This window comes from Berghia stephanieae, chromosome 9, assembly GCF_034508935.2.
Source record: "Berghia stephanieae isolate SIO BIC M18660-M18661 chromosome 9, UCSD_Bste_1.3, whole genome shotgun sequence".
Lineage (NCBI taxonomy): Eukaryota > Metazoa > Mollusca > Gastropoda > Nudibranchia > Aeolidiidae > Berghia > Berghia stephanieae.
The window spans coordinates 29,767,523-29,772,522 of NC_088368.1; the positions used below are offsets into that span (position 1 = coordinate 29,767,523).

Consider the following 5,000-nt stretch of genomic DNA (forward strand, 5'->3'; position numbering starts at 1 on the left):
GAATTGATTGCGTTTTCAGTCTTGCCTTAAGGAGACAACTACACTTAAGAAGACGATGATTGCTGAGAAAGCATGGAAGCCTGTATACCTTATTTCCAATTAAAATCAAGGTCTAAATAAGGAAAAAATATTTAGATTTAAAAGCGCTACTGAGAAGAATTAATGATGTATGTTCTCACACGAATTGACTCTCAATTATTGTGATTTTAACATTTTTCACTTTAAATTCAATTTTCAAAATTTTGCTCAGCTCGACACAATACTATCGTACCCTGAAAACAAAAAGCCCAACACATTTTAAAAGATTTTGGCCAGAAAACTAGTTGTTAAAATATAGCGCTTTTAAAATAACCCACATCTTGTCAACAACTCTCGAACCGGGACCTCAAGGAAGTCACGACTTTGAGAGTTTTTGACAAAATGGTGGTCATTTTAATTGATCTATATATAAAGGATGGGCTTTCTGGTCTATAATTTTAAAATATGTGTGTTTTGTTTTTCCGAGTATGGCAGATTACCGAATTGAGGTGGTGGGTCACAATTTCTCTTGAAGTCGTTCGCGGTAAGACAAAACATGATATCAAGGCATTACTTATCTACGAGTATCTAGCTAGATCTTTCACAATTCGTGTTTGAACGTTCAATTTTGAGACTTCAATCATTTGTCAGTCCCTAAATCTAAATGATATTTGTCTTTGGAAACGACTTGGTGATTTGTTTTTATTTTGTGGAATCGAAAGAGTGAAACTTGTGTGTGTTTGTGTGTACGAGCGTGTGTGAGTGTGTGAGAGTGTGTGTGTATGTGTGTGAATGTGTGTGTGTGTGTGCGGAGGGGGGGGGGGGTGTTTGTGTACTTGTGTTAATATAAGATAGCGAGAGAGAGGGAGAGGAGAGGAGAGACTGTGCTATGGTGGTATAGTGTCCAACTAACTCTCTCTCTCTCTCTCAACCAAAGCACACACACACACACACACACACACACACACACACACACGTCATCAAAATAATCGCCCAAAGTTACCAGTATAGTCAAGTGGCGATAACAATATTTTGCTGATCAATTGTTAGTATAGAAAAACGTCACTATCGGGAATATCTATAGATGATTGGTCACCATGGATGCTATGAAAACAAAGGACGGAACATATCACAATAACCCTAGTAATGATACGACAACATACAACCATATAATACCTCTGGTCAGGGAATATAACTCGTTACGAACGAAAACAAGAATAACAATGGAATATAATGGATGGATCGTGTCGATGGTATACTAACACCAAAATGCACATGCGTCATTTACTGGAAGTGGAGTCCAGAAGCCGTGGCAGAATGTGACACCAGGGTGAGAATGCACAAAAATTCCACAGGATGAAAGGGGGATGATGGAGAGGGGGGGGGGGGGGGGGGGGGGGGGGGGGGGCGAGCTTGCAGAAATAGTGAGCAGAATCCATCGATTAGTAGAACAACCCTAAGACCACCTAGTCCACTGTTCAAACACTTAGAAATAATGGTTCAATAAATTATTGGTCTGGCCAAAAACGGGGCCAACGTGTTGTATAAGAGAAGGGCGTTTGCTAATCTGCAGACTGGTGCTAACGTCACAAAATATAATAGATAGTCCTTTAGATAATCAGGCCATTGAAGCCGGCGTTTATCGAGGTATCTGCGACGTGAAACGAACAGTAACATTGAGAAGCTGTTGACTCAGTAGGATGCTGCACATTGTCGAGTTCTCTCCATCATAAAGCGAGACCCAACCACTTTTGGTTGCTCATGGGTCTTGTACTTTAATAATTGAGCTATGCTAAACGCCAAGAGATACCTGTATAACACATCTATCCATCATTCTGATTCTCTAACCGTTTATTCATTCATTCACCCATTAATCTATCTATCCATTCATTCCATAAGGCAAGGCCTGGCAACAGCTTGCAAAAGCACCACCACTACCACCATAACCAATCATATATCTAGTCATCATCCCACATTACCCAATAACAATACGGATCACTTACTCTTGACATCCACCAGTTATTGCTTACAAACCAGCGAAAAGATACAGAGATGCTAACTGACCGCCATGATCTCCACTTCGCCTCTATTACTTTCCAAATGACCTATATTTCATAGAATTAATAAAATATGAAGTATGACTGACAAGTTGGGGAAAAGGCACTGGTGCATGATTAATCCCTGAATATTTTATTAACGTGTTATGTCTCGTCTGGCACTCTAAACACGTACAGCCTTTTTAAAAAAATCGATGTCTGTTCTATACTGCAGGCGTTGTGAGTTAAGGTATTTCATAGAATTCAAGGCACCAAATAAACTAAAACCTAACTGAAGCATTCTAATATTAAAAACAGTCATTATGACTTCCATGTATCAAGAAACGAAATGATGACGAGAGAGCATGCTTCGGTTCTGGTAGCTCAAATGATAAGAGCATTCGACTCACAGACGAAACTGGTTCAGATTTGAGTTTTCTTTAAATCCCTCTGTCCATCCAGCAAGAGATGAATGGAGTAGGAAAGTGCCAGAAGACAATAGAGAATAAAATTTTTCGAGGCGGTGAATGGGGTTTGAACCCGGGACCTTACTGGTACGACAACTCCGCCTGGCCGGGGAACTATTTGAACCACGACACACATAATAGTCAATGACCACCATCACTTGTCTCGAAGTGATGGAGAATCTAGAAATACTGATTCAGAGAGGAAGCAAAAGACGGACATATATTATGAGGAAGCAAAAGACGGACATATATTATATAGAAAAACACGCGAGTGCGAGCACACACATACACACACACACACACACACACACACATATATATATATATATATATATATATATATATATATATATATATATATATATAATATATATATATATATATATATATATATATATATATATATATATATATATATATATATATATATATATATATATATATATATATATATATATAATTCTCTTCCTTGTCCGACTTATGTTACACATAACATCAAGACAAACACAAATTACCTCTAATGTGTCTTTTGTATCATGTCACATGATTTTGATGTATTTCAAAGACGCTAGATGTGTAGAATGGAGCAGTTTCCACTTTATCGATCCTACACTCGGGCTTGCAAGGCCAGTCGTCTCTCTCTCTCTCTCTCTCTCTCTCTCTCTCTCTCTCTCTCTCTCTCTCTCTCCTCTTCCCTCATTCGCATGCCCTTTCTCCTTCTCCTCCTCCCCCATCTCCCTCTCACACACCCTCTCTCTCCTCTTCCCTCATTCACATTCCCTTTCTCCTCCTCCTACCCCACCTCTCTCTCTCTCTCTTTCTCTCTCTCTCTCTCTCTCTCTCTCTCTCTCTCTCTCTCTCTCTCTCTCTCTCTCTCTCTCTCTCTCTCCTATCGAATTTTTGTTGAGCTAATAATTGGCTACACTAACTTGTAACGTTGGTCCCTACCATAGAGAATACAGGACACAGCCTGATAAAGACTGGCTGACCAATGCTTTTGATTCGGCGCTTATTACTGTAGTGTACTACTATAATACTATACCATAATGTCACTGTTTCTATCATAAGCTGTGCACTTTGCTTTCAAGCTGGAACAACCACTACCGAAGTGCTCACAACGAAAGGTCAAAGGTGGAAGAAATTATAATAGATTATAATACGTTTTTTTTTTATCTCCAAAGAAGACGAATAAAATATATATCATATTTTCATATTTCAGAAAAATATATTAAAACAAAATCTATCTACTCGTGTATCAAAAAGGTTATCAAATGATGTTAAATCTGGATATGTAAATACAGTAAGTCTCGTCAACACCATCACCATCCTACTCAATAAATAGGTGGTACTTTGCGATGGCGAACAAATTAATATGAAAACATCTACTAGGTAACATTTCAGTCTATGCCACATAGTTACCGATTAGGTAAACAAACAACTCTAATCACACAAAAAAAGAATGGACAAATGGAGAATTCCTCGATATGTACTAGTGAATGGATAAACACAAACACATGTAGGCACTACTAATACAAACACAGTCAATATACCGAATGATTGTTGGAATTTATGTATTATTATATGTAGTCTATACCGGTCACATGCGACTGACTGATATCATGACGCGGTCGTTTTATCTATGTGTGTCCCAGATACCAACAATTAGTAAGTTCTTAAGTTTATCTGTAGTTATGATCGGCGAGGAATATCAGTACGTCCTATATTACAATAACTAGTATGTCGACACACATACTGAGGCATACGTCTTAAAATTAAATATGCATGTTGTAATAGCACTTGCTTTCGCAGTCTATAATCACATGCCTGGAAGTGTAAATATTTCCCAGGGAGATAAAAATAGATCTAATGCTATTTATAGAATTATCTTGATCATACCAGAGAAGGTTAATGTATTATGGAAGTTCTCTGTTTATATCTATTTCAGTGTAAAGATTTATCTTAATAACACCAGGTTGAAACTTGCATGAGCCCTGTACACTCTATCTATCATCATCTGCTCGTGAGCTTTTTTCTTACAGAGTATGCCAAAGGATAATAAATAGCGGTTGTACATTTTTTTCTACAGGCGAACATCCCCCCCCCCCTCCTTTACCGTTCCCAGGGTCGATCATATTATTCGAGCCATTGAAAGACTCACAACAGTGATAATTCATGACATGTTAAGAGAAAGGTCTCGGGACTAAGGTCTTTATCAGTCCAAATTGACATACCACCTTGAAACACACCAATACAGTTAACTACCAGTTTATACGCGTGCACTAGTTTGTATGTATTTGTCTAGTGTGTGTGAGAGTGTGTGTGTGTGTGTGTGTGTGTTTCAACGGAAGCTAGATTCAAGAATTAGTCGTCTTCAATAGCTCAGGTCCATGGAAAAGAATTAGTAAAATTAAGTACCAACTAACATTTTGTTTGAATAAATGAAACTTTAATAACAGCAAGATGCATGGTAAATAGTTTT

The 5,000-nt window shown here is 38.0% G+C and overlaps 1 protein-coding gene across 16 annotated transcripts in view; it reads right to left on the reverse strand.

Moving 5' to 3' along the window:
• Positions 1–5,000, reverse strand: part of LOC144980024 (mechanosensory protein 2-like) — a 103,793-nt gene that overhangs the window by 21,497 nt on the left and 77,296 nt on the right. Inside the window, exon 1 of one of the 16 annotated variants that reach the window (XM_078927472.1) lies at positions 4,116–4,246. The exons of 13 other annotated variants lie outside the window; for them this stretch is intronic. The gene's annotated coding sequence lies outside the window, so the exon portion shown is untranslated. Of the gene's footprint in view, positions 1–3,940; positions 3,960–4,071; positions 4,247–5,000 lie in introns of those variants that run through there. 2 more of the 16 variants (XM_078927471.1, XM_078927469.1) reach the window with 2 other exon arrangements.